Source organism: Gymnoscopelus braueri (genome assembly GCF_963280865.1).
Source record: "Gymnoscopelus braueri genome assembly, chromosome: 13".
NCBI lineage: Eukaryota > Metazoa > Chordata > Actinopteri > Myctophiformes > Myctophidae > Gymnoscopelus > Gymnoscopelus braueri.
In genome coordinates this window covers 45,184,522-45,208,269 of record NC_137615.1, presented here as the reverse complement: position 1 = coordinate 45,208,269, position 23,748 = coordinate 45,184,522, and the positions used below count along the sequence as shown (strand labels likewise).

The window sequence follows — 23,748 nt, the reverse complement described above, 5'->3', positions numbered from 1 at the left end:
AGTGCATAGAACTAGTCTCTCTCAGTCTTCCAGTGCATTGAACTAGTCTCTCTCAGTCTTCCAGTGCATTGAACTAGTCTCTCTCAGTCTCAGTGCATAGAACTAGTCCTTCGTCTTCAGTGCATTGAACTAGTCTCTCTCAGTCTTCCAGTGCATTGAACTAGTCTCTCTCAGTCTTCCAGTGCATTGAACTAGTCTCTCTCAGTCTTCCAGTGCATTGAACTAGTCTCTCTCAGTCTTCCAGTGCATTGAACTAGTCTCTCTCAGTCTCCAGGCATTGAACTAGTCTCTCTCAGTCTCAGTACATTGAACTAGTCTCTCTCAGTCTTCCAGTGCATTGAACTAGTCTCTCTAGTCTTCCAGTGCATTGAACTAGTCTCTCTCAGTCTTACAGTGCATTGAACTAGTCTCTTAGTCTTCCAGTGCATTGAACTAGTCTCTGGGAAGGACGGTGACTCACAAAGGCCCTTGGTGCTATGTGTGTCTCCCAATCCACCGCCATTCAAGCAACTCACTCTGAGAAGTCTTTGAAAACAACAATGACTGCAGTTTGAGTTACATTTTCAAAGGGTATGGTCGCTCCTTTCTCACTCTCTCTTTCTTCCTTGCTCTCTCTCTCTAATTTATCTCTCTGTGCCTCTCTCTCTCTCTCTCTCTCTCTCCTCTCTCTCTCTCTCTCTCTCTCTCTCTCTCTCTCTCTCTCTCTCTCTCTCTCATCTCTCTCATCTCTCTCTCTCTCATCTCTCTCTCTCTCTCTCTCTCTCTCTCTCTCTCCTCTCTCTCTCTCTCTCTCTCTCTCTCTCTCTCTCTCTCTCTCTCTCTCTCTCTCTCTCTCTCTCTCGAAAGGGCCATTCAAACAAAGCATGATAACTAGAACTGTAAAGATATAGTTGTAAAAATGTTTTAAAAAAAGTGATGCAGAGTTCACACCACAACTACAACGAATACAATGGTGAACGATATAGTTATAGTTCTATTTATAGTGCTTGGTGGTGAGAACGGCCCTTCAATCTGTCTAGAATCTCTCTGTCTCTGTGTGTCTGTCTCTGAAACTAAATATCGTTCACCGTTGTCTTTGTCATAGCATTGCTGTCGGGCAGAAACCTCTTATCTCCATATTCTAACTTTCTTTTGTGTTTTTTTCGTAAATTAACGCCCTACTTGATCATACTGCAGCGTACCTCAAAAGCATCAAAAGTAGCAGCGGCGCGAAGCGACACGTTTTGAGCTTGTAGATCTGCTATTTTTTTATTTGAACTCCTGAAAAGTAACAGTTTTGGACATATGAGGTTTTCCACCTGACAAAGACGATAGTTGAGGTGTGGACTCTGCCATACAGTATGCACTTGTCTTAGAACTAAGGCTTATCATGACTCACACAACACATACAGTATATAGATGGCTAGCCTACCGCAGATCTATGCCGTAAAAACACCTGTACTTTCAGGGGGTCCTCAGAGTTACTACAAGGGGGGGGGGGCGCCAAATCTTTGTGCGATAGGAAAACGTTTTTACATTGACCATTTTAGACACAGACGTTTGGTGTAGAGGAAAAAAAGAGCAGACCAAGTACAGAGCCAAAGGTCAAGTTTGCCGAGTATTTAGGGTGTAAGTGGTTAAATGTCTGAAAATACACATTAACATGAATGCAACACAACACTGATGACAGTGCTGTCAAGTAAGTCTATGAAGCTATCTATGAAATCTATCTATGTTTAATCTGAACACATTTTTATAAAATATGTAGTGGGGGTCCCTGCTTCATCTCTCTCTCAGCTAAGGGGTCCTTGGCCTGATAACTCAGAGTGTGTAAAGAGTATATTAACATTGATTTTACAATGTAAATTGGGGTCCAGGGATAGAAATGCCATTAAATGGGGACTCGTAGCCTAATGCATGTCAAACCGGGTTTCCTTGAAATAAAAATGGTTGAGAATCACAGCTGGAGTCGTAAAAATCTTCTCTTATGGGGGTACCTGGCATATCTTTTCAAATGGGGTTCCGCGGGCTAATAAGCGTCAATTTGGGGGTCCTTGCCATGAAAAGGTTTGAGAACCACTGCTCTATTCCAAGTCATTTCACAAGCACGCCCGGGCTGTCAGGGCAGGTGGGGTTAATTTGCCTTTTAAATGACTCATGATTCATTTGATCCTTATTTCCATACAGTGACGACAATGGTTTCTATTAGAGAAGCAACACAGGTAGCATGAGCTCTATGCCTCTCGGGTAGTGGTGGAAAGTACTGAGTACATTTACTCAAGTACTGCACAATTTGAGGTATTTTTTTACTTTACTGGAGTATTTCCAATTTTCAATAATATTACTTTTAGTCCACCACATCTCAGAGGCAAGTATTGTACTTTTTACTCCATTACAATTATTTGAAAACTTTGGTTACTTTGTAGAGTTTGATTATTATTACAAAACATACATTAACCACTTCAGCCCTATTTCAACTTTGGCTATTTGAAGATAGCTGATCTACAAGCTCACAAACGCGTCGTGTGGTGGCGAGCTTGTAGATCTGCTATTTTCAAAAGATTTTGATACATTTTATACATATGATACCTTGTGAAATGGGACATTCTGCATAAGGAGTACTTTTACTTTGGGGTACTTCAAGTATATTTTGATGCCATTACTCTTGTACTGTATTACTCCTCTGTAGATCAGTGTGTGTGTGTGTGTGTGTGTGTGTGTGTGTGTGTGTGTGTGTGTGTGTGTGTGTGTGTGTGTGTGTGTGTGTGTGTGTGTGTGTGTGTGTGTGTGTGTGTGTGTGTGTGTGTGTGTGCAGAACTCTCATTCTGTCCTTCTCTCATGGTTGAGTTGTAATCATCAGAGAACCTAATTCCTCTGATGGAGGCCATGCAGCCTGCTGCAGCTACCACAGTGGGTGAGTGCCATTAGGAACAGCTGGTGGGCAGACTGGGACTGGACTGGACTGGACTGGACTGGACTGGACTGGACTCGGATGCCTAGCCGCTAGGGGCAATGGTTTTTCAACCTTTTTCATGCCAAGGACCCCTAAATTGATATACATTTGGCCGCGGACCCCCATCTGAAAATGTTTTTGTGCCAGGGGGGCAGGGACCCCCAGAAGCAAAGATTTGAGTTACAAATGTTCGCTTAAAAATATATATATATTCAAAGATATGCACACATTTACAAGGGTTTTCAAAAATAGCAGATCTACAAGCTCATAGCGCGGCACTCGGTGCCGCGCTATGAGCTTGTATATCTGCTATTTTTGAATAGCCAAAGCTAAGTGGTTAAAATGATTGTGACGCTATTAACTCATTATGCTGGGGACCCCCTGGTACCCCCTCAAGGACCACTGGTGGTCCCCGGACCACTTGGTTGAGAACCACTGGCTATGGCAGAGTTTTTAGTCCAAGACACTTTTTCATGTCAAGGACCCCGAAATAGATATTATATGTGGCCGTGGGACCCCCATCTGAAAAGGTTTTGTGCCAGGGACCAGAAGAGAAGATTGATGTTTAAAAAAATGCTACATTATTAAAACTATTCCAAACATTTTCTGTATCTTTGAAATATTTTCTAAAATAGCAGATGTACAAGCTTGTATATCTGCTATTTTTTTAATAACCAAGGTATAAAATATGGATAATGGGGTTGAAATAATTGTGAAAGCTGTATTACCACATTAGCTGGGGACCCCCTGGAACCTCCCCTAAGGACCCCTGGGGGTCCCCCGACCCCACTTTGACAACCACTGGGCTAGGGGGTTAACCACTTACCAGGTAAACACATCTCTGGGCTATCCCTGAGATGTGTTTACCTTTATCACAGCTATAATTAGTTTCATAATAAATAATATTGGAATTTGAAAATATATTTTAGACAGTGCAAATACTGTAGATATATTTGGCACTATTTGGTATATATTTTTCTATTTCATATGGGATCTTCTAACTGAGAATTTGATATATATATATAACCAAAAAACAACTGATAATATTGCTTGTTGGCACTAACAGACACTGCATGCTGGCTTAGCATGTGGCTATCACTGCTGTCGAAGGAAAGTGAATAGTGCTTACCGGCCATTTACCAAATAACTGAGCTTATCCACACAGAAAGAGACGCCCTGCTTCCCTGCTTTGTTTGTTTACCGGGGTCCCCCAGGACTTGGTCTGCTCTAGGGATGTTAACATTAATCTATAATCGATGAATTGCCACTAACACATTGAGTGCCAGGGTTTTTTAACAAATTTTTAACCTTTTTCAAGTAGTCACAAAATATTTTCAGTGATCACTGTCCTCACGGTGATCCCCTCATTACACACACAGGGGTCTCGTACAATCGGGGGATTTTTTTTTAAAAACATTAGGTAATCCGTTCCATAGTTGCAGCCAGTTGAAAATAGTCAAAAATAGTCAAAAATACATAATAAAAAAAGTACACAGGAGCTGAGATACAGGCTTTTGAAGTCATAAGTTAACCAGGAAGTGGATTGGAGTCTAAATCTTCGAAAAATGATATCTCCTGGTGCTGTGAAGGGGGAAAAAAAAAAATGTTGTTTTTCTTGTTGTTTTTTTGTTTTGTTTTTCTTGGCACTCCTCGTTTGGATTATGAAAAACGGTCCGGACCGTTTTTGGCACTCAATGTGTTAAGAATTTACTTGATTAAATGTACAGATTTTTTTTTGGGGGGGGGGCTAGTGAACGTTACAGGTATGGTGTGTGTGATATGAAATGTGAGCTTACCATATACCATAATCACAGTAATCCTTAATCATACAATCATATCATATTCAAGGGCTTTTGGAGAGAAATGAGACAGACTCCATAGAGCACTGCAGAGGGGAGGTGTGCGTGTGTGTGTCCAGCTGATGCTCGTCGACGCTCGTTAATGTATATACATCATTATATACATCAAGGCAATTATGTTTCTGCACTCATTTTCGGTTTCGGACTAGAATTTTCCTTTTGGTCCTAAAAGCCGCTTATCAATTAATCGATCGATAAGATTATCAACTATCAATTAATTAATAAATCGATAATTTGCATCCCTAGTCTGCACCTTTTTTGCCCTTTTACACCATGGACCCTTTACGGGTCCATTTTGTTCCATTTGTACACTCTCAAGAGTTACATTGACACTGAGTGTAGATAGGGCTATGTCACCATTATGACATTTTACTCGAGGATTAATTGTAGCGCAGAGTTTTTGTCGTTGAACACTGGAACATTATGAATTAAAAATACATTACATCGTAAACAAAAGGTTGCACAGGGCAGATATGACAAATAACTTACATAATTCAATAACTTTAAATACAAAAGAACCAAAACATAAATAGTGGAAATAGCAGATCTACAAGCTCAAAACACGTCTGACGCGTTTTGAGCTTGTAGATCTGCTATTTTACTTATAGATCTGCTACATTTTTCAACATGGATATTTTTTTATTTTGACGATTATGCAAAAAGCATTGTGATTATCTAAAAACATTTGCGATTAGATGATTATGTAATAATTGTGACAGGTCTAAGTATAGATAAAAAGAAATTTAATCAAATGTATACAAATATATTTGTAGCCTATAGCTGCCATGTGCTGTACTGTACATGCAGACGGATTAATCCTGGATACTGGAGGGGGGGGGGGGGGGGGGGGTGTTGGACGTTGGGGGTTTGTAGACCAGAGGAGAGACCGTGTGTGAGGGAGGGTATTAATGCCACATCGTATACTAGGGGTCAAGACTGTCCTAAAACCTATTATCTACAGCTATCAGCCCTGACAGCTGGAAACACACATGTTGTTAGTGTGTGTGTGTGTGTGTGTGTGTGTGTGTGTGTGTGTGTGTGTGTGTGTGTGTGTGTGTGTGTGTGTGTGTGTGTGTGTGTGTGTGTGTGTGTGTGTGTGTGTGTGTGTGTGTGTGTGTGTGTAGAGCAGTGGTTCTCAAACCTTTTTTATTTTATTTCAAGGACCCCAAGTTTGGTACCCCGACCTTTAGTAACTCTGAGAGTGTACAAATGGGTTCAAAGGGAGTTACAAACCCATACGCTTGCATGGGTTTGCAACTCCGAGAGTGTACAAAACGTTTAAAACTTTGGTTCCAATTGTAACCTCTCGGAGTTACACATTTACAAGGGTTAGGATCATTTTGGTTCCAAACTGTCATTTAGCTGAGGACCTGGAACCTACCATCATTGGTAGACTAGGTTTAGTCATCTCCAACAAGATTTTCAAACTTTATTTTATTAAAATTATGCAATAACCATGGCTTCTAATCTATTAGCATGCAAACTTTCAAGGAAGAGAAAGGCTGTAGTCTCTATCAGCTTGGAACCCCCATCAAGCATGTCATTTTCAGGTTTCTGAACTGTCCACAGCCCTCCTCTGAGATAAGAAATGTAGAGTAGACAGAAATGGTGCCATCTGATGATGAGCATTAGTGAGGAACAATAATATTGTCTCCAAACATGTCCAAAACTGTCACAGTAGCAGATCCACAAGCTCGAAACGCGTCGCTTGTGGATCTGCTACTTTTGATGCTTTTGTGTGACACTGTAGTATGATCAAGTAGGGCGTTATCGTTGCTGTCTAGCAGAAACCAGCTAACTCCATTTTGACTCCTTTGCATTTTTTTTCCATAAATCAGGGCCATTGAACACCCTTTACGTCTGTGTGTTGGTAAAAAAAAAATTGAACAAATAAAAAGCATTAAAAAGTGCTTCTGACAAAACCAGTTAACTCCATTGGATCCTCAAACGTTCAGCTTTGTGCGTGTGAAAATTCACGGAAATCGCAAGCTGCGTGCATAGTTTGAGGCTTTTTGCCAATGAGGATGGAATATGGGAAATCGGACAGATTCGTGTTGATCACATGACTATAGAGATACTGTGTACCGATTTGCATGACGTTTGGATAAAATCTGTAGGAGTAATGTAAAAAATATGGGTTTTGCACAAATCGGCCTCCTGGTAGCGCTATAACAGGCCCATGTGAAAAGATTGGGGCAGAGGTTCTGAATTGGCATTCAGGGAGTGTGTGTGGACAGTTTCAGAGCGACCGGGCCAACGGTGCAGAAGATTAGCTGCTAACACACAGACAGGACGGACACACAGACGGACAGGGGGCAAAACATACTCTCTCGCCATGCCTTTCGGCCTGGCGGAGACAATGATGGCACGCGGGCACGCACACGCACACACACACACACACACACACAAAAGCCTCACCGAACTCTTAAGAGTACAGATAATGACCGCAGGAACCTAAAAAATGTATAAAGTATTCATGAGAGGATGGGAGCGTGCGTGCGTGCGTGCGTGACTCCCTTTTTCTGAGCCATGCAAGCCAACTGCACGTGTACACTCTCAGAGTTAATTTGACATTCAGGGTGTGAGCAATCAATCAATAAAGGGGAGAGATAGATTAGAGGTACAGTGGACACAAGAGAGAGAGAGAGATACAGTGGACACAAGAGAGAGAGAGAGAGAGAGAGAGAGAGAGAGAGAGAGAGAGAGAGAGAGAGAGAGAGAGAGAGAGAGAGAGAGAGAGAGAGAGAGAGAGAGAGAGAGATAGAGATAGAGATAGAGAGAGAGAGAGAGACATACATGTTTTTGCTCAGTGACATGACCATACTTGCGAGGACATCAACATTTTGGCACATTTGACCTTTTGGGCCATTTTTAACCCCAACACTGAATCTCTAATAGTATATAATTCATCATTTGTTGTGCACCAGAAATAGCAGAGCTACAAAGCTGGCTGTGAGCTTGTAGATCTGCTATTTTCAGTTTGCAGCCAAGTATGAATAACTCTAACCCCAGCCCCTAAATACCTAATCCTATCCTCAACCTGAATATGTTCCTAAATATGAGCTTGTTTAATGTATAAAACATGTTTAACCATAAAACAACCATTTCTCTTGTTAAGGACAAGGAAAATTGTCCTCACAGTGTCTGTTTCTCACGTTATACTATACTTGTGGGAACATTTGGTCCTTGGTATAGCAATACAAGTACATACACACACACACACACACACACACACACACGCGCGCACGTACAAAGAGCACTATTCCTTGGTTTCCACAAGCCATCATCACCACTAGTAATGGTGATGATGGGTAGAGAGAGACCTCCGAACAGCCATTTCTCTCAGCCAACAGCACACAGCTGGTGGTGGGCTAACGATGATGACAGAAGAACAGCCTTATCCTCGCCCCAGGTGAGGTCGTCTCGCTGCATGAAAAAAAAGCATGACTCATGGCACCGCTTGATCTATTTGCCATTAAGGTCAGCACATTGTGTCCGGAGATGTACAATGAACTGCATGATTTCATGTTAGCTCGACGCACGTGTATTCATCCTCGGTCCATTGATACAATACATACTGTTAAAGACCAGACCAAAAATACGCTTTAAAAAGGGTAGGGTAAGTGATATTTGCAATAGAGTGTTTGTTCAGTCACAGCTCTCCAGCTCTTTAATAAACAGAACATACATTTTCAGGTATGGGTGACTACATTTCAGCCAATCAGGAGAGAGTGCCCATTTATCAGCTTCATATTTATGGTGTTCCAGTCCCAATGGTGTCTGCTCATTTCTTTGTGTCATCACTTCCAATGTCACTTGTTTAATCTGTATCCTGACTGAGTTCTCTATTGGATCAAATTGTTATCCCAACCTGAAAATGCATTTTCTGTTTGATGAAGAGCTGGAGAGACATGGAGACTTCCTGGTACAGAAAGAACACACTCTATATCAATGAGTACTATCAGAATATAGAGCCATCTAACACTTATTTTAACCAAAGATAATCACATACCCTACCTTTAACATGATGTGTTGTGAAATTATAGATCTATTATTTTTGTAAATTCTTGAATTCTTGGCTGAAGTGGTTAAATAAAATAAAGCTCACTTCATGCGTATTGTTATTGTTTGCCAAGTTAAATGTTCTGAAATTGAAAGTTTAATCAAAACGAAGTCTTTCAAATCGATTCAAACACTTTGCACTAAAAAAAAAAAAACATTGGTAGTCGGTGGGGGTCTAGGACAATGGTTCTCAAAGTGGGGTCAGGGGGTCCTGGGGTGGGGGGGGGTAACCAGGGGGTCCCCAGCTAAATTAGTTAATATAGCAACACAATCATTTTGACCACTTGTCTTTAACCATACCTTGGCTATTAAAAAATAGCAGATATACAAGCTCATAGTGCGGCACTCTGTGTCGTGCTATGAGCTTGTAGATCTGCTATTTTTGAACATTTGTGCGAATCCTTGAATATATACTATTGTTTTAAACCGCAGATTTTTTTTTAACTCTATTTTTGTTTCTGGAGGTCCCTGGCACAAGATATTTTGAGATGGGGGGTCTGCTGTCAAATACATATCATTTTGGGGGTCCTTAATTGACATGAAGAAGTCTGAGAACTAAGTCTGAGAGGTCTAGGTCTCTCCAAAGATCGGGATGGGCATCATCATCATCATCATCATCATTGGACACAAACACCTGGCACCGGTCGGGTCCTGCTACATTGGTTAATAACTCACAACTTGTGTTTTGCCCCTCAGGCAGAAATGTGCAGCCTTCCAGGAAACAGGAGGGCAACCTTTCTATTCATGGAAACACCAACGTCTAAATGTCAGAGCAGAGAGTTCAATGCAGGTTACAATCACAAGCAGCTGCATGTGGGAACAGTGCTGAAATTTTACTTTTACTTACTAATTTTACTTTACACGATTAATTGTTGATTTACAGTTGAATTGCGTTTTTTTTTTTCGCCGTTGAACACTGGAACGTATAAATATGAATTACATTTCTGTTTGGCTTTTAGACTTCAGAAAGAAAAGTTGCAACGGACAGATAACATGAGAAATTACTTTTCTTCTTCATATTTAATAACTTTCTTCTCTAATCCAGGGGTCTTCAACAGGGGGTCCTGGACCTCTAGGGGGTCCTCAGAGTTACTACAGAGGGTCCGCCAAATCTTTGGGTGATATGATCTTTTTTTACCTTAACCACTTGAACCCTAGCATCCCTTTTCTGAGGAGGAGAACTGCCAAAAAATAGCAGATCTACAAGCTCACAACGCCTCGCAGCGCGAGGCGTTGTGAGCTTGTAGATCGGCTATTTTTGGCAAAGAGGTATAGGTGTAGAGGGAAAAAAGAGCAGACCAAGTAAACAAAAAAAGTTGAATCTGAAACACAATTTTATACAGTATAGAGGGGGTCCCTGCTTCATCTCTCTCTCAGCTAGGGGGTCCTTGGCCTGAAAACGTTGAAGACCCCTGCTCTAATCTATATTTTCTAATAGCTAAAAATAGCCGCTATTTTTTGTTTTCAACATGGAAACGATTATGACGATTATCCAAAAATAATTGCCAATCAGGCGATTATTATGTAATAATTGTGACAGGCCTATGTGAGAATTGGTTAGACAGCTTTGGAACGGGCAAAGAGCCGAGGAGAGATACCAGATACTCAGACCAGACGTGGCTGTACAGGTCCTGATGATGATGTCATCGTGATACCTGATGTCCGTTGACCCGTTAACGTGACCTGTGGTGTCAGACTTAACCCCCACACGGACAGTGGTGGACAGGAACCATGTATATGCACTTGACTACTGTACTTGAAGTGTTTTTTTTTGTTTGTTTGTTTTTGGAAACTTAGACAAATGTTGTACTTTTGACGACTCTACATTTCTTGGAAAGGACCCCCAGGCCGGGACACAAATGTATTTTTGTTTATTTATGAATTAACCACTTAAGCCCTATCTCAAATATAGTAGCAATAGCAGATCTACAAGCCCACAACACGTCTATTTTCACCATTTTAGAAACTTCAAAATTGTAATAGATCGAGCGATGCAGTGATTAAAAAAGACAATGTACTTTGTCATTTTTAACTTGAAATCTAGTATTTTTAAAAAAGCATGTAATCCAGTACTTCAACTCGAGTACGAATTTGACAGAGCAACTTTCACTTGCAGTGGAGTAATATATTTGACCAGGAGTTTCTATACTGTCTTTAACTGTGACTCAAGTACTGGGGTTGAGTACTTGAGTCCACCACTGTACCCAGGATTAGCAGGTCAGCCACTGCTGAAGCTTGCATGCATACAGTCACCTACAACAGTGGTTCCCAAACTGAGGGTCGATTAATGGTCCCCAGATGATTAGCTTAGTGTGCAACATTGTTTTCTCACTCAACAGTAAACAAACCAACATACAGTATAAGCGTATACAGGGTATCTGCACATTTCTAAAGTTACAATTCAGTGACTTTTAAGACGTTTTTAATACCAAATTGGCCAAATTGTCAAATATTACAAGTTGTAATAAAAGAGGCAAATATTGTGAAAATAGCCGATCTACAAGCTCACACGTTGTGAGCTTGCAGTTTGGCTATTTTCACAATATTTATCAGTGGAACAGAGTCAAACTAAATGTAATGCCTACAATTTCAAGTGCTTGTCAGGGTGGGGGGTCCCCAGTTCAAATACGATTATTTTGGGGGGTCCCCAGTTCAATTATGATTATTTTGGGGTGTCCCCAGTTCAATTATGATTATTTTGGGGGGTCCCCAGTTCAATTATGATTATTTTGGGGGCTCACGGCCTGAAACGTTTGGGAACCCTTGCCCTACAATACAGTCTGTGGGTCGTGGTTGTCACTGCATGAAGTTCAATGATCCATGAATAAAAGTCTGTTTCCTTCAGCATCTCACAGAGTATTACTTACAGTAGTTCCATCCCCTATAAGCCAGTCCAGCCTGTGGTACTTCTGCTTTTCTGTCCTACAACCAAGGCTATGTAAAGAAGGAAGGGCCACGTTCTAATCTGCGGCTGGCATTAGGGCTGTCACGATTACAAAGTTAAGATGACGATTAATTGTCGCACAATTGACGATTTAATTGTGTTTTTCCTGGCATTGAAACATTGGATCCAATTTGTATTTCTGTTTGTTTTTAGGCTTCATAATCACAAATTGCACAAATAACTTACAGAAATAATTATTTTTGACACATTTAATAATTTTAAACTTTCCAATTCTTTTTTACAAATAGCGGAAATAGCTAAATAATGTTCATTCACATGCTTGTCCATCCATTCGGCTGGAATCTGCCAGCTGGAATTGCCGCCGCCCCAAGAAAGTGACGGAAATGTCCTTTCCTTCTTTACGTGGCCTTGCCTACAACCAGGTAGTTAATTGCATTCACCTATAGTGACATTGGTCATATCAGTGCCTGAATAGACATAGATGCACTTAAAAGATGCAAGGCGGATGCAATTAACCTGCTGATAATAATAAGAGAGAAAAATTGCAGTACTTAGCCTATTTGCAGTCTGTGAAAAACAGGGTGACGATCCACCTCTCTAGGCAAACATATCTCACAAATCCATACGCAATATCTTGTGTATAAGGGGGGGGGAAATATGCTGAAAAGCAGTGGTGGAAAAAGCACTCAAATGTTTTAGAAGTACTCTGTTACAAGTTAAAGTCTGGAATTCAAAATGTACTTGAGTAAAAGTACAAAAGTATTGGTATCCAAATGTACTTAAAGTACCAAAAGTACTAAAATGTTTGAAAATAGCCGATCTACAAGCTCACAACGCGTCGCGACGCGTTGTGAGCTTGTAGATCGGCTATTTTCAAATACCCTTGGTATAAAATAGGGCTAAAGTGGTTAATGTATGTTTTATAATGCAATACTTTATATCTGCAAAGTAACTAGTAAGTTACTAGTTACTTTGCAGATATAAAGTATTACATTATAAAACATACATTACTAAAGTTTTCAAATAATTGTAGTGGAGTAAAAGTACAATATTTGCCTCTGAGATGTAGTGGAATAGAAGAAAAGGTATAGACAATTGGAAATACTCCAGCAAAGTAAAAGTACCTCAAAATTGCACTTAAAGGGATACTTCACTTTCGGGCCGGGGACACATTTAAAAAAAATATTAAAAATAAATGAAAAAAGTTATGGAAAATTCATGGCCCCCTCACACATTAGTAGGACACTGCGTGTCGTGAGGGGGCCATGAATTTTCCATAACTTTTTTCATTTATTTTTAATATTTTTTTTAAATGTGTCCCCGGCCCGAAAGTGAAGTATCCCTTTAAGTACAGTACTTGAGTGTACTTAGTTACTTTACACCACTGCTGAAAAGGAATTGCAAAGCGTATTAATTTCCTGATCGTTTTCAATGGTATCACCAGGCTTGTTATAGTAATCAGACAGAGTTTGCTGTATAGCCTACAGCACTGTTTCTCAATGTGCAGTCCGGGGACCACCAGGGGCCTAACGGGTCTGTAACTCTGAGGCCATTCAAAGGGAACCAAATGGACCCGTACGCTCTCAGTGTTAAATAAACACAGGAGGATGTTACCCCAATCTACACTTATTTGAGTTTTTATCACATTCCTGAGGCAATAATTGGATGACCGGTGGCTGCTCAGGCTGCTCGGTCATCAAATTATTGGTTTTTAGGATGTTGGAGTTTAACAAAAACAGTCTCCATGAATCCAAGGCTTCACGGGGTGTGTAATTAATGGAAAATAAGTATTTTTTGGGGGTGAACTACTTCTTTAATATGGACTGGGTCCAACTGGAGCGACACTCAACAAGCCTTTTAATTTTTTACACTTCCCCTCGTCATCTGTGGCTGCGTGGGGGTTTGGTGACACCGTCACCGGTGGAGCCATGAAACCCAAGCCAGCGACACTGTCTGTCTGCCTGCCACAGAGTGGTGGAAAAAGTACTCAAATGTTTTACTTAAGTAAAAGTATCAATACTGCAATGTAGAAATACTCAAATTGTACCAAAAGTAAAATTACTCATAATACAAAATGTCCCATTTCAAGTTTTTAAATGTATACTAATCTTTTGAAAATAGCCGACATACAAGCTCACAATGCGTCGCATTGCGACGCATTATGAGCTTGTAGATCGGCTATTTTCAAATGGCCGAAAAGTATTCACCTGTTTCCTAGGCTGTGTGTTTTCCACTTCCTGTCGATTTCATTGGATATCATTGGTCATCTGACCAGTTTCAATGGATTTCATTGGATCAAATCGACAGGAAGTGGAAAACACACAGCCTAGGAAACAGGTGAATATAGGGCTGAAGTGGTTACTGCATGTTTTGTAATAATAATCAGAATCTACAAAGTAACTAGTAACTAAAGTTTTCAAATAATTGTAGTGGAGTAAAAGTACAATATTTGCCTCTGAGATGTAGTGGATGTGGAGTAGAAGTAAAGGTATTGGAAATTGGAAATACTCGAGTAAAGTACAAATACCTCAAAATTGTACTTAAGTACAGTACATGTACTTAGTTACTTTCCACCACTGCCTGCCTGCCACACACACACACACACACACTGCTACTACTCTCACACACAACTGAGAGATAAATAAGCAAACAGGTCTATGAAAACAAGCGGCTAGGCCACATGAGCAATTTAAACCTACTGTACATACATTTGCTATTTGAAAATAGCCGATCTGCCAAGCTCACAAGCGTGTGAGCTTGTAGATCTGCTCTTTTCAAAAAACAAAAATAATTTGAATTTGAATTTATTTGGCTATTAAAAAAATAGCAGATCTACAAGCTCATAGCGCGTCACCAATGCCGCGCTACAAGCTTGTACATTTTTGAATATATTTTTAAAGCGAACATTTGTAACTCAAATCTTTGCTGCTTTTGGGGGTCCCTGGACAATATTTTCAGATGGGGGCCCGCGGCCAAATACATATCATTGTGGGGGTCCTTGACATGAAAAAGTTTGAGAACCACTGATATTATAATGTAGCAACATACGTTTCTTTTTTAAAAACTGTTAGGATTTAGAATACATTTATAGAATCCCTGCAGAAGCAAAGATTTGAGTTATAAATGTTTGCTTTAAAAAAATATATATTCAAAGTTTGCACAATTTTTCAAAAAAATTGCAGATCTAGAAGTTCATAGCGCGGCACTCGGTGCCACGCTATGAACTTGTAGATCTGCTGTTTTTGAATAGCCATAGAAATCAAAAAATGACACACAGATGCGTTCCCGGTCTTAAAGGGTTAAAACAACAATTAGGAAACAAGCCCAAATAAGCAACTACACTTTAGAACTGCAACACCGCAACTAGCAATATTTACAAGCTACCTCACAGAAAAACAAGCCCAAAATCGCTTATAATAAGCAGACTTGGCAAAGCTGAACTGTACCTGGGGCAATGCATACCACAAGACAGGTGTAAAATCCTCATGGCTGTGATGAACACATGAGATCAACTCGCCTAGTGTATGCATGCACATGTGTCACTATAATTATAATGCATGTCTTTTTGTATGTTGCTTATCTGTGTTTTTGTACTGCAGCTTTTAAAGACCTCGGGCCCTATATCTTGTGCCTTATCCCTTATAACGTATTAGCCATATTTTACTATTTTTAAAAATATTTTAGTTCAACTAGACGATCTACATCGACACTTTGTGAGCTTGTAGATCGGCTATTTGTACTATTTTAAAATGTTTTTCAAAATAGTAAAAGATGGCAAAAACGTTTAGGTTTAAGGGGTAAGGCGGTGTGCAAGATAGGGGCCCTCAACTCAACTCCAACACACAATGTTTTCTTTTGGGAGAAGAAATAAAAGTGAACCTTGAATTTATCCATTTGTAAATTGATACTATAAGCATTTTTACTGTGCAATTTCCAAACATATTGTAAGGAATAACATTATTATCTTAACCAATAGAGTACTCCAACTAGGACATCCACAGTGGTTGGAGGTGGTCTCCCTATTAATTAATACTCTTCTATTATGTAAGACCCTAGTAGTCGGGTAGGACACCGGCTGGTTGACAAGTAGTACTGCCCGAAGCTCATAAGCACAATATGTACAGGCGGGGATTCCCTCTTTAGGAGCGATTGATGTTTAGTCTCTCGCACAAGAGACCCCCGGTTCGAGTAGCCCAAGTCAATGGTTCTCAACATGTGAGTCGGGACCCCCAGGGGGTCCCCACATGATTTTTGGGGGGTCCCCAGATGACAGCAAAGTGACAATTTAAGGACTTTTAAGAAAGACCTTTTTAAAAGAGACCATTAATGTAATTTTGGCCAAATTGTCAAATAATATAAGAAAGAGGCAACAATGTTGTAGATCTGCTATTTTCACAATATGTATCTGTGGCACCGAGTCAAACTAAATGTAATGCCCCAACTCCTACAATTCCAAGTGCTTGTCAGGGTGGGGGGTCCCCAGTTCAAATATGATTATATTGGGGGGGTCCACAGTGCAAATATGTTTTTTTTGGGGGGGGGGGGGGTCACCAGTTCAAATATGTTTTTGTTTTTTTTGGGGGGCCCCAGTTCAAATATGATTATAATGGGGGGTCGTGGCTTGAAAAGGTTGAGAACCACTGGCCTAAGTCATTGGGTGAAGCAGTCAGTGAATGAAACGTAAACATGCACCTGCTACTGTTGACAGTTAGAAAGCACAAGGATAAGAAAATAAAACAAACCAACAGCTTTTGCTTTTCATCATTTGAGCCATGATGTGCATTCTAAAAACATGACAGACAATAGCATCACAGATATTCTTCTTGACAAGCCAAATGAATGAATGAATGCAGTATAATGGTTCTCTATGTCAGTGGTTCTCAACTTGTGGCTCTGGACCCCCAGGGGGGGTCACCACATTATTTCCACACAATACCTTAAAAAAAGGAGGATTACTGCATCAAAAGCAATCAACTGTGGCGATTTTACCCTTCTTCTATGTGGACACACACGTGGATTTATGATGGTGGAGGCGAGTGGGTAATGATGCCACAACAAGGAAATATCCAGTACTTTCTTTACTTTCTTGAAGTGCAGGTTTACAGGACATCAGCAGCACAACAACAGTAGCAGTACAGGTATGCTTAATAACTCACAGTTACTGTAATTCAGTATTCGGTTGTCAGTCCGTGGCTCCCTAGTAGAGGCGGAGGATGATTCACTCAACGTCTATACTCTTTGGAAACCGGAACACAACTAACTAGAGCAGGCGGGCTGAACCAATATCAACAGAACCTCTGGTGCCCGAGAGCCAATACGAACACATTTTACTCAGCAACACATGTTGGGGATAGGCTGGCAATTGTTCCCGCGTTACACTACCCCCCTTCTAAACTGCTGAGTCCCTTCAGCATCTTCAGGTTAGGTACACAATAATAACAGAACAATAACAGATATGCAATACTGTTGAACTTTTCAGGAAATAACGTTTCAGTTGCAGCAAAAGGCAAACAATTAAACTCAAAAAATGTCCATGACACATTTAGTTAGCCATCCGTGTCTAAACTTAATGTCTCAGTTCAAACAATGTCATTTCGGTAGCGAGCAGGTCTTTTTACTAGCCTACCTCTTTTGGTCATTGGAACAGGCCTGGTAATTTCCTTGTCTGACCCGCCGCTTGAGTCAGTGGCGGAGGCAGGCTGAGACGAGTCACTGGAGTGTGCAGGCTGGGTTGGTTCACAGGAGTGTGCAGGCTGGGTCGGTTCACAGTTGGAGGGCGGCCGGGTCTTGCCTCTCCGACGCCGACGACGTGCAGCAGGCCTGGCGTGGCTCCGTCTTGCTGGGGTGGCAGGATCGGTGTCATCACTGGATGGGTCCCTTAGATGAGGAAGGTCGAGGGGGGCCCGTCCCCTCCCAGGAGAGCCGTTGTAGGCAGGCAGCGCAGATCGATCGTCCTCTGCATCCTCTTTATCATGTTGCAACAGTGAGTGTCGCAGTCTCTTCATCCACACGGGGATGTCCTCAGAGGAACAAGGGAGTAGCCTGTCGTGGTGAAGGACTTTACTTTTCTTTTGTTCTCGAACTTGATAGATAACTGGACCGAGGCACTTGGTGATGAGACAGGGACCTTTCCAGGGAGCCTTGAGTTTCGGACTCTGGCCTTTCTTCTTCGTGCTGTCTCTGACATAGACAAGGTCTCCCATCTTGTAGGTTCTCTCTCTTGCACGTAGATCATGTGTTTTCTTTTGTCTCAATTGTGCTGTTCGTAGATGCTTTCTTGCCAGCTCATGTGTTGCTCTTAACTGTTCTTCCAGGTTCTCCACGAACTCTGCTGGAGGCTTTCTGGTGACATTAACATCTACCACACCAAGTGAGACATCATGGGTTTGATGAACCTCACGCCCCAGCATCATGCGGTTTGGCGTGAAGCCAGTGCAGGCATGTGGAGAACTCCTATAGGCAGCTGTGAGGAGAGGCAGGTACTCGTCCCAATTCTTTTGGTTCTCATCAACGTAGCACCTGATCATTTGTAGGAGGGTTCTGTTGAACCTTTCTACCTGCCCATTAGAAGATGGGTGGTAGGGCGTGGTCCGGGTCTTCGCCACTTGGAGCAGACGACAGACTTCTGTGAACAGCTCACTCTCGAAATTCCTGCCCTGGTCTGTGTGTAGCTCAAGACAAGCACCAAACCTGGAGATGAACTCATAGACAAGCTTTCTGGCTGTAACTTCTGCCGTTTGCTCTGAGATGGGTACGGCCTCTACCCAACGGGTGAACTGGTCAATGATGACGAGAATGTACTTGTTACCCGCGCTTGAGACTGGGAAGGGGCCCACTACATCCAGATGCAGTCGATCCATAGGTGCACCAGCCTGATACATTTGGAGTGGAGCTCTTCCTGGTCTACCCACTGACTTGCAGGCTTGGCACTTTTGACATGTTTTAATGAACAGCTGGATGTCTCCACCCATTCCATTCCAGGAGAAGTGTTGCTGTGCCCGGTGAAGTGTCTTTCCTTCCCCCAGGTGGCCTGACTGGGGTGGGCAGTGGCATGACTCCATGATTTGTCTTTTGAGGGACTGGGGAACTAGGAGACGGATCAAGGGGGGTGTGCCAACTCCACTTTCCCATCGGTAGTACAGGATTCCTTGATGACGCTCTATCTGAGGCCAGCACAGCCAATACTTTCTGACAGGTGGGCTCTCCAGTGCGACATGTTCTCGTGTTGGTAACACACCTTCATCCATCCACTGGTGCAACTTGGCTAGGCAGGGGTCCTCCCTCTGCTTATCCTCCAGCTCTTTCTTACTGTGCTGCGACAGCCAGTTGACTTCAGGCCCATCTTGGTGTTCTGCTCGGCTTTCTCCATCACAAGGTGAGTCGGAGCTGGAACATGGCGCTGGCTGGGTGCTTTCACTCACTACTGTCCGTCTGATGGCAAGTGGCACCACGTCATCCACGTCTTCTTCAAACCGCGACCATTGCTGGTGCACTTTCTGGCAGTATGAGCATCCTCCGCAGGGTAGTGAGGTCAGATCCTTGCCCGCCTGGTAGCAGTCACATACAGGACTTTCTGCTTTCCGTGATAGTGCATCAGCATTGCCATGACGCAGTCCTGCTCTGTGTTCGATCTTCAAGTCATACTGACTCAGTTCCTCCAGCCATCTTGCCAACTGCCCTTCAGGGTTTTTGAATCGGAACAGCCAGGTCAGGCTATTGTGGTCTGTGCGGAGGATGAAGCTTCGACCCAGAAGATAGTGTCTGTACTGCCTTGTGAACTTCACCACAGCAAGGAGTTCTCTCCTGGTTACACAGTATCGCCGCTGTGTACTCTGTAGGTGCGAGCTGCCGTAGGCTATAACCTTCTCTTCCCCTTCTTGAATTTGAGAGAGAACAGCCCCTATGCAGACATTAGAGGCATCTGTGTCTAGGATGAACGGGCCATCAGGGGTAGGATACGAGAGTATGGGAGCTGTGGTCAGCCTGACTTTGAGTTCTTGGAAGGCTTGCTGTTGGGGCTCGCCCCACTGGAACTCTGCATCTTTCCTTAGGAGCTCATTCAATGGACTGCAGATTTCTGAGAATGCCTTCACAAAACGGCGATAATAATTGCAAAGCCCTAGGAATGCTTGGAGATCTTGCAGGTTTGTGGGAGGGCTCCACTCTTGGACGTCCCTGATGAGTTTTGGGTTTGGCTTGATGCCTTGTCCACTGACCACATGGCCGAGGAACAGGACCTCGTCTTTTAGTAGGTGGCACTTGGCTGGTTTGAGCTTTAGCCCATACTGTTTCATGCGCTGGAAGACTGTTGCCAGGTTGCTCAGGCTGTCATCGATCCCCTTCCCCAGGATTATGACATCATCCAGGTATATAAGCAGACTCTGCCACTGTAGACCTCTGAGTACGACCTCCATGGCCCTCTGGAATGTGCTTGGCGCATTACATAAGCCAAAGGGCATCCTGGTGTATTCGTACAGCCCGTACTTGGTGATGAATGCTGTCTTGCATCGGTCTTGCTCGTGGACTTCAATCTGCCAATACCCACTTTGGAGATCGAGGGTTGAGAAGGTAGTAGCACCACCAAGGGTGTCAAGGCACTCCTCAATCTTGGGTAGAGGGTAGGCATCCTTCAGGGTCAGCTCATTAAGCTTTCTGTAGTCAATACACCATCTGACTCCGCCGTCCTTTTTTCGGACTAGTACAACAGGGGATGCCCACTCGGAAGCCGAAGGGGTGATGACGCCGGACTCCAGCATTCCTTTGAGGTGTTCCTCTTCTTCCCCTTGAAACCCAAGTGGTGTGCGACGTGGTGGTTGTCTAACAGGGTGCCCACCCCCCGTGTCTATTCGGTGTTGGACTTTGTCAAACCGGCCCAGGTCTCCATCACTGGTTGCAAAGATTGACTGATATGTCAGAAGAAGAAGGATGAATCTCTCTTGTTGTTCTTCGCTTAGGCCTTCACTTGCGGATGTGAACAATTCTCGAAGGTGAGCGGGCAAGTCTAGTGCACTCACTTGCTTCAGGCGTCGTATTTGTTGCATAGGGAGCTCATCTGCTGCCGAGGACAGTTCAGTGGAGGTGCCAGTGGGTTCCTCCATGGTTTCTATGAGAATCCCCAGACAGGTGCCGACTGGTAGACTGGTACTGGAGTGAGACAGGTTGCAGATTCGGATGGGCACCGTCTTGTCCATGTCCACAATGACACTGCCTGAGGATACGCCGTCTACTAGGCCAGCTGGCTCTAGCACTGCTGTTACCCCAGGTTTAGGGTTCTCCACAACGCCCCATACGTCACACTCGCTCTGTGGTGGCAGGGTTGAAGGTTTCATTAGAAACACTCTGGAGACTGCATACCTTCCCACCGACCTCCCAGTGATGTAGCTGGGCACCGGCTGACCTTCAATGAACACCTTGCCTCCTCCTAGTATGGTTACATCGGCTGCCAGCATGAAGTCAAATCCCATAAGAAGGGAATCGCGGATAGGTGCCACATACACATCCCAGTCTCTGCTCTTGTTGCCCACTGTGAGCGTCACATTATAGCCACTTGCAGTTCCCATTGCTTTTCCGGTCTCGGCATTCAAGAGGCAGGCTGTCTTATTATTCAACCGGGTTTCTAGCTGGAGCTGCTGGAATAATTCGTGGGACATGACAGTGGCTTCCGCACCGGTGTCGACAACACACTGGACAGGCAGGTGATTCACTTGAACAGGAACCATTAGGCTGGGGCCTTCACTTTTGGCTCTGCCTATGGTAATACTAATGACTGGTGGCGGGGTAGTTTGGTCGTCTTCTTGAGAAGGCATAACATGGCCGCTTACATTGCTGGCCAGGTCCGGGCCATTGGACCTGACCAGTTCTAGTTTCCCGACCTCTTGGGGCTGGGTGACCGCGAACAGTCTCTCTTGAAATGTCCAAACTCTCCGCAGTTATAGCAGGTAGATTTATGACTGGCAGATGGGCTTGGTGAACGGAATCGGCCTGCTGTATTTGGGAAGCTCGGCAGTCGTGTGGGGGACCTCCCACGTTGCTGTTCGACTTGGGAGGCACGGCTGGAGGGGACTACGTTGGCAGCAGAGTGCATTCCGACCCTGGGTGTACTGGCGAATTGCAGCTGCCCCATTTGGTCTCTGAGTTGTTTGATCTCATCTGCCATTTGTACTTCCTTATCCTTGAGTCGTTTCATCTCATTAAGCATTGCATGGACTTCCTGTTGCAGTGGCAAGGCTGCTGGTGAGGTTGCCATCACTTCAGGATTCTCGTCTGCCCAGGAAATGCGTCGGACCTTCCCTCTCCCCTCAGTATCTCGGCCCAGGGTCGCCTTATAGTTGTGTTCATAGGCTCCCACTAGCTTCTGAGCTTCGGTGAGTGTGGGGGGATCTTGGTTCATTACTTCGTAGGCAACCCGCTGGTTTCCGAGTCCTTTCAGGAATGCATCAGCTGCCAGCTGGTCCTGCATCACCAGATCGACCCCAGGGTAGGCTAGAGTGACAAGTCGGCGGACTTCCTCAGCAAATTCAGCTGCAGATTCCTTCTGCTGACGGAGTTCGCTGAGGTGACGACGAACAGTGGAGGGCGGATCAGATCGACCATAGCGCTGTTTTAGTTGTTCGGTGAGGAGTATATAGTCTTCTCTCTGATACTCTGGTAAGGAGCAGATGAAGCGCATCGCAGAGCCCCTCAGTCGCTCATGGAGCTTATCTAACCGGTCTATGTGGTTCCACCCCAGTCTCTGAGCCATTCTCTCAAAGGGCATAAAGAATGCATTCCAGTCATCTGTTCCATCAAAGGGGGCAAGGAGCTTTGTGTTGGAGCAACATGACGAGGGTCTTGCATAGGCCTGCGGGCCACCTTGCTGTGAGCCGAGGGTTCCCCAGGCAAAGTCTGCCCCTCTGGCATAGGCCTGAGGGCCACCCTGCTGTGGGTTGGGGGTTCCCGGGGCAAAGTCTGCCCCCCTGGCATAGGCCTGAGGGCCACCTTGCTGTGGGTTCCGGCTGGCAGAAGATGTGGCTGTGTTGGGCTGCACAGTCCCACTTCCTCTTGGGGTACGTCGGCGGGTACTCGGATCTGGGCTATTGTATTCCACACTCCACTGTCTAGCAGGAGCTGAGTTGAGTGAGCGCTGGCGAATGACTTCTAGCTCTGGAGTGAAGTCTGGGCTTTCCCCGGCTGACAGGGTCGATGCCTCATATCTATCAATGGTAACCATGCTGTCACCTGGGCGAGGAGTAGAAAATTGGGCAGGAGTAGGGGCTGTTATCCTCAGGTCCTGACTGATGGCTGTCTGTTCTTCGCCCTGTGATTGAGGCCCTGGGGGAGTTTTGGATGCCCCACCCAGTATCTGCAGTTGTTGCAGCATTAGCTGATTTTGCTCCTTGTTTTGCTGCTGTATCTGCTCCATTTGCTGCTGCATTTGCTGCAGGATGGTGCCCAGCCAAGCTGGTGCCTGTTCTTGGCCAGCACTTGCTCCTTTTTCAGCCTCTGACATTATGGCCTCTTTTCTGTTGCTGTTGTTTTTGAATTTTTGAATTTTAGAATTTTTAGATTTTTTATTTTTTTTCATAAATGTTTCACTTCACCTATCCTGGCGGAGATTGGCGGTGCGTCCGATGCGGTGAGTTTTCAGTGTCTTTGCTTTGAGCAGCGACGTCTCTTTCTTTTGTTTAGCAACTGGACTGCAGTCACGTGATCAGTTGGAAAGCCGGCCGGCGAACGTAAGTCACGTGACGTTTTTGTTAGCCACAGGCGGACGCTAAGCTACCTGTTAACATACAGTGTACAGCTACAGTCCCTTCGGTCCTAGTCACTTAATTCAACGGTTTTTTTTCTTAAGTCCCGTTTCAGACACCATTTGTGGCGATTTTACCCTTCTTCTATGTGGACACACACGTGGATTTATGATGGTGGAGGCGAGTGGGTAATGATGCCACAACAAGGAAATATCCAGTACTTTCTTTACTTTCTTGAAGTGCAGGTTTACAGGACATCAG

The 23,748-nt window shown here is 43.7% G+C and overlaps 1 protein-coding gene across 1 annotated transcript in view; it reads right to left on the bottom strand.

The window, feature by feature from the left end:
- LOC308097934 (serine/threonine-protein kinase N2-like) overlaps positions 1-23,748 on the bottom strand; it is a 102,396-nt gene that overhangs the window by 77,666 nt on the left and 982 nt on the right. The window lies entirely within an intron of this gene.